The following is a 17834-nucleotide window of genomic DNA, read 5'->3' as shown; positions in this document are numbered from 1 at the left end:
TCAATCGGACATGTTACTGATTCTGTCATATCTCAGGCCTACTTTGTGTTAACATATCATCTCAACTTGACTTAAACCTTTCTTAGTTGATCACAGTACACTTATTAACAGACTGACTTACTGTACATTAAACACAATACACATGACACTTTGTGCTTTGCACACTTGACTCGATCTAGAAAGATTAAAATAAAGCAGAAGTTTAGGCCATAACAATCAGGTCCGGATAATACCATATTATCACGCAGAGAAAGTCCAAGGCTTGAACAAAAGAAAGAAAATAAATAAAGCAGAAGACTCAGGGCCTTAACGATCAGATCTTGTATGACTACAAACATAGAAAGTCCAAGGCTTGAGTCGAAAATAAATGAAGAAATAAAGCAGAAGTTAAAATTCCTAGGACTGACTCTTTTTCTTGATTTTTCTTTTTCTTTTCTAACTCTTTTGTTTTCTTTTTCTTGCAATTCTTGACGCTTTACTTGACTCACAGAAAATTTACACTGACTTTCATAAGACGACTGTGATTAGGTAAAGAAAGGCTTGGGTATGACATGTGTAGTTACATTTTTGCCTTCATAAATATGACTACACGGAATCATGCAACCGCTTCATACTCGTATATCCACTAGCACCGGCAAGAATGTAAGTTTATATCACTTGACACTTACTTGTTTGTCAAGCCTACCTACACATCAATGAATGACCTTGGAGCCTTTTGTTCTTTTCTTTTAACACGCTAGAGTTATTACAAACCAATGTACTATCACTTTCCATATAGTCGGATCAAATTCTCTATTCTTTTAATTTTCGACTCCCTCTAAGCAGGAGCTCCCTCTAAATGGGACAATCCTTTTTGAATTTTCTTTAAATTATAAAAATAAAACCTTTTTGTTAAGTCAAATGACTTGGTTTTGTTTTACTGAAATTAAATTTAAAATCTTTTTGGTGAGTTAAAGTTAACTCATTTTCTTCCTCTAAAAGTGTGACATATTTGAAAAATATTTACAGTTTTAAACTAAAAGATAGACAATAAAAATTTACTGAAAGGAGATCATGCCCAATGACTCAACGAGAAACAAAAATCGGGCACGACAGAAGGCTTTTGTAAAGAGATCAGCAAAGTTAAAATCAGTATGGACTCGTTTTATGTCGACAAGATTACGATCATAACAATCACGAATAAAATGTATTCGGATGTCTATGTGCTTAGTCTTTGAGTGCTGGACCGGGTTTTTGACAATAGCAACGGCCGCCTCATTATCACATTTGATCGTTGATCCGTAGAAATTCAAACCGTAATCCAGCAGCTGATGCTGGATCCAAATCACTTGAGAGCAGCAGCTGGATGCGGCGATGTACTCGGCTTCGTCGGTGGATGTAGACACAGTGAGTTGTTTCTTGCACTGCCATGAGATCAGCCGATCTCCCAGGAATTGACATCCACCAGATGTGGATTTTCTGTCTAAGTGGCATCCTCCATAATCACTGTCGGTGTAAGCATGAAGTTCCAAGGGAGAATTCTTTGGGTACCAAAGACCCAAACGTGGTCTCCCTTTCAAGTATCTGAAAATACGTTTGACAGCAGTCATGTGGGATTCTTTTGGGTCAGATTGATATCTAGCGCACTGGCAAATAGGGAACATGATGTCCGGTCTGCTTGCAGTGAGATACATCAGGGAACCAATCATTGACCTATAAAGATGTTGATCGACTGGATTTCCTTATGGATCAGGAGCGAGAATAAGACGAGTAGAGATTAGTGTCATAAAAGCAGTTGAGTCCTTGAATCCAAATTTCTGAACAATGTCATGAACGTACTTTTCTTGGTGAATTAAAGTCCCGTCCGTCTTTTGCTCAACCTGTAAGCCCAGGAAGAAAGTCATCTCCCCTAAGGAACTCATTTCAAATCGCTTTTGCATGATCTCAGAAAACTCCTTGCACAGAGTCTCATTCGTGGACCCGAATATAATATCATCAACATACACTTGAACAAGAATCAAATCATCCTTCACTTTCTTGACAAAGAGAGTTTGATCAACAATGCCTCTCTTGTATCCATTCTTTACTAAATGATCAACCAGTGTGGCATACCAGGCACGAGGAGCCTGGTGAAGACCATAAAGTGCTTTGTCAAGTCGGTAACGTGGTCAGGATAATTTGGGTCTACAAAACCTAGAGGTTGGCTCACATAAATTTCTTCTTTTACTTTCCCGTACAAGAAAACAGTCTTCACATCCATTTGATATACTTTAAAATTCATATACGACGCATAGGCCAAAAAGATACGAATTGCTTCCAATCTGGCCACAGGTGCATAAACTTCATCGTAATCAAGTCCTTCTCGTTGCCAAAAACCTTGTACGACCAATCAGGCTTTATTTCTAATGATCACCCCTTTGTCATCTTTCTTGTTACGGAACACCCATTTTGTTCCGATTGGTTTCTTGTGATTTGGTTTCTTCACCAGCTTCCAAACGTTTAGCTTCTTGAACTGCAACAGTTCTTCTTGCATTGCTTCAACCTAAAAGTTCTCCTTCAAAGCAACTCTGTAGTCCTTGGGCTCTACCTACGAAATAAAACAGGCAAAAAGATATCTGTTTATGTTACCAGAAGAGCTGCGTGTTTGGATGCCAGCGGATGGATCTCCAGTGATGTTCTCAGTCGGATGTCGGCGATGAATTGGTAAATGTGGAATTTGTTCGACACTCTCGACTGGCGTTGCCTCAAGCTTAATGGTCAGGCTCTCTATGGGAAGAAAGACCGTGGTCACATCGACAGCGGAATTTGGTTGGGGGTCTCTTGCATCTTCTTCTTGATCAACCAAATGTTCCTGAGCGATGGTGCCTTCCCATAGATTGTCGTAGAAATGTGCGAAGCCAGCAGGTACCGATGATGAGTCAGTGGCGCGAGAAGTTCCAACAGGAACGGTGTCATTTTGCACATTCTCTTGAATAGCTTCCTCAGCAGATCCATGAACGTCTTTTTCATAGGAAGGTGTAGGAACTGATTCAACTATACTTGGATCATGAGCTGGGGAAGTTTCTATTTGGTGGGTTTGTTAATCCGCCGCTTGAATGGTCTGGTCATTTCCCACATTGTCAGCTGACATAAATAAGTCGGTGTCTGAATCGTTTGCGTCTTCGACAGCGGGTATTTCGGTAGATTCTGCAGAAGTTTGCACATTGACTTTCGGGACATGTTGATTAACCTAGTGTGGACCATTGAGTGCGGGTGCGGGTGCAGCAATCTGAATATCTGTCAAACCTTTCATAACGGCGTGCATCAAGATTGATTGATCAACAGTTGACGGAGATGGTGCAGAAACAACAGGAGACATCACTGGTGCAGACGGTGGTACATACATTCCTTGAAACTGCCTGAACAAGCCTTCATAATCAAACATCCAATCAGGACCATTGTGTTCATCGGTAGGGTTTAGTTCTTGCCAATCGATGTTGTAGGACTCCAAAATCACTCAGGATTTCTTGTTGAACACACGATAAGCGCTTTTGTTAGCGGAATAACCTACAAAGTAGCACTCATCCGCCTTTTCAGCAAACTTTGAAGTTGTAGCAACATTAGATTGAAGCACTGTGCAAGGACAACCGAATGTCTTGAAGAAATTACCCTTGGTTTGTTTCCATAAAAGACTTCATAAGGTGTCTTATTCAGTCTTTTATTCAGCAACACGTGATTCTGAGTGTAGAACGTAGTGTTAATGGCTTCCCCCCAGAAGAATAAAGGGAGTTTGGAGTATGAAAGCATGGTTCTTGTAGCTTCAACTAGTGTACGATTCCGTCGTTCAGCCACCTTTTGTTCAGGAGTGTAGGGTGCACTGAACTGATGAAGAATCCCCTTGTTGTGACAGAATTCGTTGACAGCCCTATTGCAGAATTCCGTTCCATTGTCACTTCTGATGCACTTTACTCATTTGTCCGTCTGATTCTTAACCAACACAATGAATCTGATAATAAACTGAGATGTCTCATCCTTGTGACTTAGCAGAAAAGTCCAACTGAAACGCGAGTAATCATCAGTAATAACCAGACAATAGGCTTTTCGACCTATTGCCATTGGTTGAACAGGACCAAAAAGATCCATATGCAACAGTTGAAGAGTGGAGTTCATGGAATTGACCATCTTAGGGCGGTGAGGGAGTTTGTGCTGTTTGCACTTAGAGCAAGATAAACATTTTTCAGCACAATGAAATGATTTTACAGGCAAGCCTCTCACATGATCACCTTTAACCAACGTATTCAAGTTCTTAAAGTTTACATGCCCTAGACGTCGATGCCATAAGGATGAGTCGTTTTCTGAGGCCTTGGACATCAAACAAGAAGCAGTACGCATGGAATAATTGCTTCTCATGTCCAGAATGTATGCGTCATTGTGCCTCGGAGTACGTAACATGATCCACTCTTCCGGGACTTTAAAACCTGGTTTAAGAATAAGACATTCATTTTCAGTGAAAAGAGTTGAAAATTTCTTATCGCAGATCTAAGAGACACTGAGTAAGTTGTGATTGAGTTGTTCCACAAGATTGACTTCGTCGAAGGTCAATGTGCCATTGGAGACCTTGCCTTGTTTCATGATTTCTCCTCCTATGTCACCAGCAAAGGAAACATGTCCACCATCGAAGGGCTTTATATCGAACAATAGGGACTCATCTCCTGTCATATGTCGGGTACAGCCGCTGTCCAAGTACCAAATACTGTTGACAGGCCTTCCAGGCTGACCCTACATACATGAGCAGCTAGTTAGTAGAAGGGTCTTGAGACGAACTTGTCTCGGGAAAAACAAACAGAAAATCACCCAATTTTATTTTATGATTCTTAAAAATGTAATCTTTTGGAGAATCCGAATCTGAAGTGCAATCACTCGAGGAACTGGTGTTGGGATTCCCTCGGTTTTTAAAAGATTTTCTTGATTGTCTTTGTTTTGACTTGGGTTTGATTGTCAAATCTTCTTTGTTTGCTTTTGAAAATGGTTTAAAGGGGTTTTTAGAGTTTTCAACTTCTAACCCTTTGGCTAACCGCTCCCTTTCTCTTTATGTAAGCCAAAAAGGTTTCTTGGGTTTGTCGGTTCTTTTAATTGTTGAATCCGTCTTACTGGCTGAGGTACAAGTTTGATTAGACATTTTCTTAGTTTGAACGTTTAACTCAGTAAATGTCTGACCAAACTTGCTTGTGGCGTCTCTTTGTTGCTTATGCCAGTTCTTGCAGTGTCTCGCAAGATGAGACGGATTACCACACACAAAACAACATTTTCTTTTGTTACAATCATAGACATGTTGATCACTGAAATATGTGGGGTAAGGTGATGTGGGAGAGTTAATGGCTTGAAAACCTCTACCTATGAACATATTTGAATGATTCGATGCAAAGTAATTTGACTGCCGAGGTTTATGACCAGTATAGTAGTAGGAGCTATCAAATTGATCATAAGATTGAGAACTATTTCTATTAGTAGTATTATGTGAAAATAAAGTTTTCTTTGAAGGCATATATTTACACGAAGTGCTTGGTTTTTCATTTTTAAAGACAATTTCTTGTTTTTGTAAGTCCTCAAAATCATGATCAGTTGACAGGCAACTAGACCTTGTTTGTTCATTAACTTCAGTCACATTTGATTCATCAAAGATTGTTTTACACTCAGAATCAGATGAAGAACATTCACTTTCATTACATACTTCTTTACAATTTTCTTCACAAGTGGTTTCACAAAATACAGGCTTTGATTCTGACATTAAACAATCCAACATTGATTCACAAACTTTGTTACAGACAGGGTTATTAATGCTTTTGGTTAGACCTACACATGACTCAAAACGTGGTTCTAATCCCCCATGTTGCTTAAGACCCTGATTAACTTTCCCACAATCACCATTGTTTATATTTCCTGCTTCACAAGACATTGACGTTAGTATTATCAAATGATTGAATTGGAGCAACAGTTTGAGATGCTGCGGGAATAAATGTCACAGGTTTTGGTATCCTACCAACACCATATGCCATTTCCTCATCAGGAGAAGTATTATAGCTAAAGTGGGGCAAACTGGTGCAGTTATCATTGAATGGTGGTGGTACAGCCGTGTATTCGTACCCCTACCCCGTTTTAACTTTAGTACTTCTCTGGGCTCCAATAAGATCATCTAATTTCTCAGATGATACCTCAAACCTTTTGACTTGTTTTTCCATTTCTTTCTTATTAGTAACTTCGAGTCTAATTTCTTAATCTCTTCTTTTAAATCATTGATTATGTCCTTATAGTAAGTGACATTATGTTTTTCTGGAAAAATTTCAAGTCTAAGATTAGCGACATCATCGTAATGAGTTTTGATCTTTTCAATGTAGATCTTATCAGCCTTTACATATTCAGTGTTCAGCTGACGAAGTTTTGCATTTTCTTTCAAAACTTCGTCTTGCAAGTATCTATAGTATGTAACTTTGTTGACACATGCTTCTGTGCAAAGATTTCATTTTACCTCATCAAGGTGTGATGCACAAGAATCGGCAGCAGAAGATGAAGAGGGTTCATCGTTTTAAGTGAAAGCCATGCTAGCCATATTTAGAGGATTCTGCAACTCTTGAAACTGTTCGTCCCAATTCATATCGGTGTGGATTTCTGTTTGAGAAATAAGGGCTCTTGAATTTGAGCTTGAGCTGCCCTTGTGTGAACGATTCCCGATCCTTTGAGCTGAGTTGTTTGCCCTTTGATCCTCAGGCCTCTTTCCAGCAACTTTTGCATCCGCTTCTTCAGTTACTTCTGTCACTTGTATATCGTTTGCTGGTTTGGGAGGATTTGTGCATTCTCTAGCAAAATGACCCATCTCTGCACAGTTGTAGCATCGAAGCTTGCTCTTGTCAAAACCAATTCGCTTTTGATCCGAATCATTGAAGCTGTCTTTTCCGTAGGTTTTGATGAAGTTGGTGGCCCTTTGCACAGCCATGGCCATCTGATACTTGATGTCCATTTTCTCAAGATCCTTTTGATTTATGTCTTTCAGATCACCTATTTCAAACTGAGCAGGTAACAAATTCCTTTGCAACAGCTCTTCATGACAAGACAGAAAAGCTTTAACGATTGTCACATTTGAATCATTTAGCATGGGAATTGCTTCACAATAGCTGGATGGCTTGTTTGCTTGAGGTTTTGTTGCAGAAATTCCATGTGCTTTCAGAGCTTGAGCAACTGCACTGTCAACTGCTTTTTGAAATGAACTTGCACTGGATGGGGTTGATGGGTTGCTGGTGGAGATGAAAGCGGTTGATTGTGAAGGGACAGTTGGTGAGTACTTGGGATTGGTCACGGGATATACATTCGGTTGGGGTTTGCTGACAAAGGCTGTTGGCACACTTGAGGATGTAGAACTTACTCCGGCTTGATTTAGAGAATTCATGTGATTGTTCATCCTCATCTGTTCATCCATTTCGAATGATTTGATGGTGGATATTAGTTCACCATTTGTCATCCCATTTAGATTTGTGGTTCTCTTGATAGTTATTGTGTTTACACTCCAGCTGTAAGGCAAAGAGCTCATCAACTTGTGATTTACCTCAGTATTGGGAATGTTAACACCTGCAGCTCTTACTTTGAACATGAGCTTCTCAAACCTTTTCACTAAGTCAAGCACAGCTTCACCTTGACGATGGTTGAACATATTGAATTCTTCCTTCAACAGTGCCTTCTTGTTTTCTCTAATTTTGGCATTTCCTTCAACCATCTCAACAAGAGCTTCCCATAATCCTTTGGCACTTCTGTGTTCTCGTAGTGTTTCTGTGATTTCATTTGACAGACAGACTGTCAACAACAGAATTGCTTTCTTATCTTGTGCTAACTTATCCAAATCATCTTGATCATAATTCTCCGGTGCCTTTGGTTGTTCTCTAGCATCAGTGCGAGTTGTTGGAACATGAGGACCAACTTCAAAACATCTCATTAAAGGTCATGAACCTCCATTTAAAATCAATGAAGTTATCATCTAAGGTCATAAACTTAGGAGGTTTCTGAGGAGTTCCAACTTGATTTTCTAACAGCAAATAACCCTTCAATAATTCTGAATCAGTACTGGCCGTGGGGTAAATCTTCAAAAGAACTTAATCTTCCAAACAGTTAACTTTTTCGCTTAAATAGCTTCAAGCGACGCGAAAGAAACTCAGGCGAAGCGAAAGACACTCAAGCGAAGCAAAAGAAATTCAAGCGAAGCGAAAGACTCTCAAGCGAAGAGAAAGACTCTCAAGCGAAGCGAAAGACTCTCAAGCGAAGCGAAAGAAACTTAAGCGAAGCAAAATTGTGCAGAAAGCAAATCTTCCTTAAGATCTGTTTCACCCACTTTTGTCAGTTCAAGTATGATGTTTGGTACGATGTCTGAGCGAAGCGAAAAAATTTTCTTATCAACCCAACAAACTTGGAATCCGTAAGTACCACCTTATAAAGTTGTTGCCAATTCTTTTTGTATTTTTTTATAATTTTCTTTGTCAAGAACACTTGAACACTTATCTCTTTCTTTTCAAGATCAAAACCCAAGGTTGTGATCCAAAAACCCTCAACTAGTGAGCCGAGGCTCTGATACCAATTGTAGGTCCCAAGTTGGGTGGATCAAAAAACGTCTTTGGATCAACCTAACTTAGTGCTAGCGGAAATCACACAAGCAACCAAGAGGTCTCGGATCTTGAGTTTATTTTCGGTTAAGGAAAGGAGAGGTTAGAGAGAGAGAAAGTAATAGAGATCTTGCAAGAGATTTTCTTATGTATATCAAACTTCAAAAACCAACAACCCCTTTGCTTCTCATGGCATGCTCCCTATTTATAGGGAAGCATGCATGAGAAGTATGATATGTCAATTGCCCAAGGGGCTTCTTTACAACGGACCGTGGCCCAACAATATACAAAATGACCCGTAGGCCCAAACATATAACTTAAACAATACAAAAGACTAAATATACAAAATTGGACTAACAATAACCAAAAATATAGAGTTTTATACATACATGAAGCCGACCACAATCCTCTCTTGATCACAAGTATCGACCTTCCATCTAATACGATAAAATAAATACAGTTATATATGTTATGAACAAGCATATATACCTAATCATATGTATAAAATGGTTTATAGGGTAAAACAATTACTTGATTTTTGATGGCGAGAAATTTAATGGATTGACCCTAGTTTAGACATAGAGATGATTAGAACATAAGTCTATATATAATGTAAATTATGTATGTTAATGTGTCGAACACATACAAAGACATACATATAAATCAATACCAAAATCCGAAAAAAATCAAGTACCAAAATCTTGATTTCAGTTTAAACTTGCAACGATATAGGCATTAATGTAAACTATTAATGAGGATGAGTTGATTATCTATCATGATCCATATAATGCATCAAAAAGTTAGGTGTGCGTTTCATCAACAATTAAAATAGAAAAAAACGTATGAAACCAAATTGATAACCAAGAATGAAGCTCAAAGAAAAGGTTACAATTCAAAAGGATAAAATGAGATAATTACCAGCTCATGATTTCTTATGTAGTTAGCCATGCTTCCACTGTCATTATTCATAGAAGACCAAGTATTTGTATAATAAGATGACAAATTACAATAAAACTAAATGAGATGAAGTCAAACTAAAATGTCCAGCAGAAAGTAAAATGTTCAACGGCTAATGGGCCAAAATATCGACCTGAAAACCAACCAGAAACCCAACTTGTTTAAACTCGACCTGCTTCACCCAAAACCGAACAATCCATTCATAAACGGGTAGTTCTTTAAGTCAAATTCCGTGAAGCGCTAACTCGATTAACCCAACCCAAACATTTTACCGGGATAACACCCCTAATACACATACCAAAATAAGTAATTGAATAGTATAAAAAATAATAAACGAGCCAATCTTATATAATTTCATGACATTTTTAGCCAATGTCACCTCAAAATGTCATGAATTTTCACATCTTAAATTCTTTACGAACATACCATTGTGGTTTTCCTCGATGCACAACCGCATAGCGCCAGCCCCATTTAATTATATCGGTTTTCTTTCTTCCATTTTTGACTCTGCAACTGAAAGATACACACATACATATTAATAATGAACAAACACGTTTCTAACTTTCAAACAAAGTTAGGGCCAAATCACCTCCTAAATCTCGAGTTTTTCAAAGATACTAATCAAACCTATTTTCCAAACAAATTTAGGGCAAAATTACATCCTAAATATCTATTACCAAACATACTAGTCAAACATATAATTAAAACTAAATTATGTCTATAGTTCAAACAAAGATGCACAAATACAACAATTGTGTGATACCAAATTTGTGAATTGAGACTGACGGCGGTAACAGAGTTGGGATACATCGGCAAGTGGCTGCGCCGGCAGAGGTGAAACTAGTGGTGGTGAAGGCCGGCGGAGGTAAAACCAATGGTGGTGAAGGTTATCAACTACTGCGGAGGTGGAACGAGCGATGGTGAAAGATATCGGCGGCTGCAGACCCGGACATGGCAGTGGCACAAAATAAGTTTGGAGTAGTGGATACGAGATTGTGAAACAAACTGAGAAAGAAATTAGAATATAAAGCTGGGACCTATAGCGAGGACATTTCGTCGATATAGGCCGATATTAAAATATTGAAATTTTCATTCACGCGGCTAAATTTCCCTCCATACCGCCAAACTTAGTATCGAAGACATGTCGTCGATATAGGTCAATTTCTTTTTTTATTTATTATTTATTTATCAGTCAGTATTATAAAATAAATGAAAATAATTTATTTTACCTTTAGCGCGGACATTTCGTCACTATAGGCTATTTTTTAATAATTTGTTTCTTTTCTTTATATACATTAATTATATTAATGATAATGACAATTATATTAATAAAGTTGTTCTTTTATTAAAAATAAAATAAAAATTATATGTATAAATATACTTATACACATACATAGACACACAAACCCATCCATACATACATACGAGACATATAGACCATACAAACATACACACACACATGCATACATACATAGACACATACGTGCATGCATACATACATACATACATACATATACAGACACATACAGACATACCTACATACATAGACGCATAAACAGATATATACATACAAACATACATAGACGCATAGACACATATATACATACAAACATACCAATGTATGTACATAGACATATACATACATATATGCATACATACATAGACGCACAGACCCATCCATACATACATACGAGACACATAGACACATACATACAGATAGACAGACACACACACACATACATACATACATACATACATACATACATACATACATACATACATACATACATACATACATACATACGAGACACGTAGACACATACAGACATACCTACATACATACATAGATGCATAGACAGATATATACATACTAACATATGTTGGTACATGTTTGTCAGTAGTTCATAGTCTAACGATTGTAATCGAGTCTGTAATGTAATTATGTTTTTGATTATGTTTATGTTTATGTAACGAGCGAAGTTGTCAACAAGTTCGCTTAGGCGAACTTGTTGAACAAGCGAAGTTGTTAACAAGTTCGCTCAGGCGAACTTGTTGAACAAGCGAAGTTATGGACAACTTCGCCTGAGGCGAAGTTGTCGTGTTTATATAACTGTTCACCGTAACAGTTGTTAGTTAGTTCAAGAGTTGGTGAGTTCTAGGGTTAGCGAGTTACGTGTTTACAAGTCAGTCTGTAATAGTGACCTCGTGTCACGTGTTCATGTTATCAATATAACGTGTTTCGGTTATTGCTCGTGTGTTTGATTTATACGTATTCTACGCTCGTATCTAGCTACGCAGGGATTCCGCACCTGCGCAGATAGCGACATCCCGTGTACGATCCGTCCAGGAACCTACAATTGGTATCAGAGCCATCGGCTCGATTGTGAGGTTCGGGATTTCACGCGGGTGTAGAAAACGTCTCGTTTGACCTATTCACGGGACGAGTTTTTGTTCGTATTGGGTTCTAATCTGTTGGTACAGTCATTTTCAAGCCTTTACAACGACCGGAAACTGCAGATTCGTCGAAAACAGATCTGAATATTTTCAGTGTTCATCGGGCGAAGTTATTGTTCTTCAGCCGAAGTTGCCGTCACTGAAAGTAGGGTTTCGGCGAAGATATAAGGTTCAGCGAAGTTATTCACAACTTCGCCTGCCTCATAAGTTCGCCTTAGCGAAGTTATCCTCAACTTCGCTTACCTGATAAGTTCGCTTACCTTAAGCGAAGTTATTCTCAACTTCGCCGAGTCACACGAATTTAAGAATTTTTCCAGCGAAGTTAACACTTAAGCGAAGTTATTCTTAACTTCGCCTTTAGTACAATTTTGAAAAAATTTTTGAATTTTTCGGGTTTTTGAGAAGATGTCGCAAATTAACATCTCGGAATTGGTGAAAATGGAAGTCGAAGCGGGGTCAGCCACTAAGGCCCCAAGGCTGTTAAAAGGAACCGACTTTGTTGCATGGAAGGATCGGTTTATCCAGTATATTAAATACCAGGATGCAAAGATGTGGGTGTGCATCCAGGATGGATATATCCCACCGACCATGGTGTACGAAGGTCGTGATGTAGTTAAGAAGTACAGCAAGATGGATGAAGAGGAGAAGAAGATGTACGAAGCCGAAAGCAAGGCTCACGCAGCAATCACTATGGCTCTCCCACAGGAGATCCTACATACTTTCAGAAAGTATACATCGGCTCGAGAGCTTTGGGATGCTCTTGAAAATAGATTCGAAGGGAACGTAGGCATTCGTGCCTCGAAGATTAAACTGTTGAAGACTCAGTTCTCTGTCTTCAAACATTTGAAGAACGAATCTCTGGATGATATTATCACTCGATATTATCATCTAATGACAGAGCTAAACAACTATTCGATTGTTTACAGAGAAGAGGAGATAGTTGAAAAGCTTCTCAATGCTCTCCCACCAAAGTGGGAAATGTACACAGTTCTGATGAGGGAAGACAGAGACTTTCCTAATTGTGATTTGGAGACAGCAGTAAACAAGCTCAGAACCTCTGAGCTTAATATGGTACGTAAAGAGACACCAATAGATCAGATTCAAGACCCTGGTATGTATGGTGCCAAACTTAACTTAGGCTCAAGTTCGAAGCCTGAATCTGCTGCTTACTACTCCAAAGGAGAGTCAGGTTCTAACTCTTCTCAGGAAGGAAACGTTTCAGTAAACATGAACGGTGATGTTTGCTTTGCTGCTGGAGGTTCAAGTGCTTCGAAACCTCAAACATCCAACAGTAGTTTCTCTCCAAGTGCCTCAAGCAATAACTATTCCAAGATGCCTATGAGTGTCAAATCTGCTGAAGAGCAGTTTGCAGTCTATGCTTCTTTTATTGCTTCATATGAGAACTACATACAGGGGAAGATTGTGGACCCTGCTGCTTTGGATGAGGATTATGACCAGATCGATGCTGATGATCTGGAGGAGATGGATTTGCAATGGCAAATGGCCATGATAGTGAGGCGAGTCAAGCGTTTCATGAATAAGACGGGGAGAAAGTTTGTTGGTGGTAGGCCCGGATTCGACAAGTCTAAAGTGAGGTGCTATAACTGTCAACAGTATGGGCACTTTGCTAAAGAATGCAGAAACGAGAGAGTAGAACAGGGTCAAGGCCGGTCAGCACAGCCTACTGGGATTAGTAGAGATGTCAATGCCATGTTGTCTAGAGAAGCCGGTGAATACAACTGGATCTTGCATGCGAATGAAACTGGTGAGCAGGCGAATATGGCTAAGGTAGAAAATGAAGATTGTGAGAAGATGACTGGAGAGGAGAAAGCTACTGGTAAGGAGAAAGCTTTCATGGCAGATAACGATGGTCAACCCTCCGAGGTAAGTCCTAAACCTGTTTGTACAAAATGTGAGAATTTGTCTGAGCAACTTGCGACCATAACTGATCAGTATGTTCGTTTAGATGCTGAATTTAAAAATCTTAAAGAAGATCATCATTTTACTAAGGCAAGAGAAAACAGTTTTAAACTTAAAATAAAAGCATGTGAAAAAGATGTCAAAAGCTTAAAAACTAAACTTGCTGAAAAAATTGATGTAATTGACCTAAGCTATGAGGTTTTAGAAGAAAAAACTAAACTTATTGCTGAACGTGAAAAGCAGATTGCTGACCACCAGGTGAAAGTGGTGGAACTGAACCGAAAACTCGAGCAGTTCCGAAATTCCTCAGCTATTCTTAATCACCTTGTTAGTGATCAAGGTACCTCTCCAAAGAGAGGAGGAATTGGTTATCACGAGGTTCCACCACCGTATAACCATAATTACACTTTTAACCCTAGTGTACAGAAATCTGCTGAGTTTGAAGTTCCTCAGACAGTTCCCATCAAGGTTACATTTAAAGAACCAACTGTTAGTAATGGCGAAACGAGTTCGCCTGTTTCTAGTGTAAATATTTCTGTTACGAGTCCAGTCTCATCGGATTCGGATAAGTTGTCCGAATCTGGTAAGGCGAAAGAGAAGGTAGTGTTACCCACCGGTGGAGATAAAAATAAATCTTCTAAAAAGTGTACTCCACTCAACCCGTATGTCCCACCTTATGTGAGACGAACGGCTGGTAACACTGCCTCTACATCCAAACCAACATTTGAAAAGAAAATGGAGAGTAGGTGTTGCTTTAGATGTAATAAATTAGGACATCTTGTTGCAGATTGCCCTCTGACACCGAGATACAGAGGTGTGAGGCCAAATAAAACTGAGAATAAGTATCAATTTGATACTGCGAAAAATGAGAACTTATCAAAATGCCAAAATGTAACTAATTCAAGTTTTCATAAAAACAAACCTCAGTTTTTCAACCAAACCACAAGATATAACACTTTCAATTCACATAAGTTTGGAAGGCATCACACTCAATCTTCAAGGAGATTTCCTAACAGGACTTACAGGAATCATCCTGATGCTAACTTTGGAAAGCCAGGGTACGGGACGTATCGATCCAAGACCAATTGGTCTTGGGTCCCAAGATTCTAATTCTCTGTTTTATTGTGCAGGAACAGTTGAACAGGGCTGCCCACAGTCTTTGGATTGTAGATAGCGGCTGTTCCCGGCACATGACGGGCAACAAACACTTGTTGCAAGACTTAAAACCTGTTCAGGGAGCGAGAGTTAGTTTTGCTGGTGAAAGCAGAGGAAGGATTACTGGTAGAGGTACAGTGTCAAATGGAAGGATGACACTTGAGAATGTGAACTTTGTGGAGGAATTGAAGCACAATCTGCTGAGTGTGTCGCAGATTTATGATAAAGATTACACTGTCCATTTTACGAAGAATGAAGCGATCGTGTTGAAGCCTGGTTTCCATATACCAGACGAGTGGATAGTAATGAAAGCTCCACGTGAAACAAATACATATGTGATGGATATGAGGTATACTGAAATGGCCACGGGAGAATCGTGTTTAATGACAAAGGCAAGCGAATCAGAATCTGAATTGTGGCACAGGAGAATGGGGCACATTCATCTTCGGAAGATGAACTTCATTGTCAAGAATGGGCTTGTGATGGGCGTTCCCTTAAAAAGTTTTAACTTTGAAGACAAATGTATAGCATGCAAGAAGGGAAAGCAACACAAGAAATCCCATCTCACCAAGAAGGTCAACTCTATTGCCGGTACTCTAGAACTACTTCACATGGATCTCTTCGGTCCCGTGAATGTAAAAAGTCTAGGAGGTACTTCTTACTGCTTGGTGATAACTGATGACTACTCGCGATATTCGTGGGTATATTTTCTGAAATCGAAAGATGAGACGGCTCAAATGGTGAAGAATCTAATTACAAAAGTTGAGAACGTCATGAGTAAATCAGTTAAATACATCAGAAGTGACAATGGAACAGAGTTTAAGAACTTTGAAATGGAAATCTTCTGTCTTCAGAAAGGAATTGAACATCAATACAGCGCTCCGTATACTCCGCAACAGAATGGAGTGGCTGAAAGGAAGAACCGAACTTTAATTGAAGGAGCCAGAACTATGCTGGCAGATTCAAAACTTCCTGTGATATTTTGGGCTGAAGCAGTTGCTACAGCCTGCTATGTTCTGAATAGGGTGTTAACCGTTAAGAGACTTGGTAAAACTTGCTACGAGCTTATGCATGGAAGGAAGCCCAACTTGAGCGGTCTTGAACCATTCGGGTCTCCTTGTTCGATTTTGAAGACTAATTCGAAATTTGGTGAAGTAGCCGATGAAGGAATCTTAGTCGGATATGTTGTTGGGACACCCAACAGACGGGTCTTCAATACGTCGACTTGCAAGGTGGAGGTGGTGTGTAACACCGACATTACTAGTTACCAATCGCCAAAACCAAGCAATGGACCTGCTGAGCTTTTCGACTATGTTAAGCTGTTTAAGTCATTTAACATCCCTAATTTGGAAATTTCTGAAGAAGAAGAAAGAATTGCGTCGAAGATGATACTTGATGAGGAAGAGAATCTATTGCATCGACAGCTTATTGAGAAAAGTCAACCTTCCACATCAAACACTTTTGATACCCCTGCTGCCTTACCTGAAGATGAGTTTATCAATCCATTTCACTCTCAGCCAGAAACAACCATTGATGAGATCTCTTCAAATTTGGAAGATAATCTGCATGTCGGTGCTGTGGGTGAACTAACTTTCTTTCTAGGATTGCAGGTTGATCAGAAGAAGGACGGGATGTTCATTCATCAGACGAAGTACGTTCATGATGTGCTCAAGCGATTCAAGATGGAGGACAGTTCTCCATATGACACTCCAATCTGCGTCAATCACAAATTGGGCGCTGAATCAGATGGTGACGCAGATGTGGATCCAACTCTGTATCGGGCGATAATAGGTTCATTAATGTATTTAACTGCTTCTAGGCCTGATATAATGTTTGCTGTTTGTCTTTGTGCACGTTTTCAGGCAAATCCGAAAGAATCTCATTTGAAAGGTGCAAAGAGGATACTACGGTATCTCAAGGGAAAGCCGAAGCTAGGGTTGTGGTACCCGAAGGGAGGAGACGTGGAACTGGTAGCTTATACTGATTCTGATTATGGAGGGTGCAATCAGAGTCGGAAGTCGACAACAGGAGGATGTCAGTTTCTCGGTGGAAGATTAGTTTCCTGGCAGTGCAAGAAACAGACGTCAGTTGCAATCTCAACATGTGAAGCTGAATATATGGCAGCATCCAACTGCTGTTCACAGGTTTTGTGGATTCAGCAACAATTGCGCGACTATGGTCTGAATTTCTTACTCACTCCTATTTTAATTGATAACACTGCAGCCATCTCAGTAATTAACAATCCCGTGAAACATAGTAAAACCAAACATATTGACATTCGTCATCATTTCATACGGGATTGTGCTGAGAAGAAACTGATTAAGATCGAAAAAGTTGATACGCTCGAAAATTTCGCTGATTTATTTACAAAAGCGTTTGATAAATCCAGATTTCAAAACCTAATTGAGCTGAACGGGATGATCAATCCCGAGTAACCATATTTTTGTGTTTATTTAAAAAAAAAAAAAAAAAAAAAACGTCACTATTGCTTAAAATTAGTCGGTTACCTCCGTTTGATGGACATATCCACGGATATGTTTTGGTCCTCGTTTCTACTTAGAAAATGAGGGTCGCCATTAACCAGATGACTGAAAGTGACCGGGGCAGTTATGATGTGTTTTCTTTCTGTCGCTGAAAATTAGTCGGTCATACATAGTTAGAAGGACACATACTTGTATGTGGTCGGTCCAGTTGATCCTTTGGATCTTCAGGATTGCCGTTTACCTGAAGACTTTGACTTGATCGGGG

Source organism: Bidens hawaiensis, unplaced genomic scaffold (genome assembly GCF_021521415.1).
Source record: "Bidens hawaiensis isolate Kalapana, Puna unplaced genomic scaffold, B.hawaiensis_p1.1 tig00006781_1, whole genome shotgun sequence".
Taxonomy (NCBI): domain Eukaryota; kingdom Viridiplantae; phylum Streptophyta; class Magnoliopsida; order Asterales; family Asteraceae; genus Bidens; species Bidens hawaiensis.
This window is presented reverse-complemented; position numbering follows the sequence as displayed.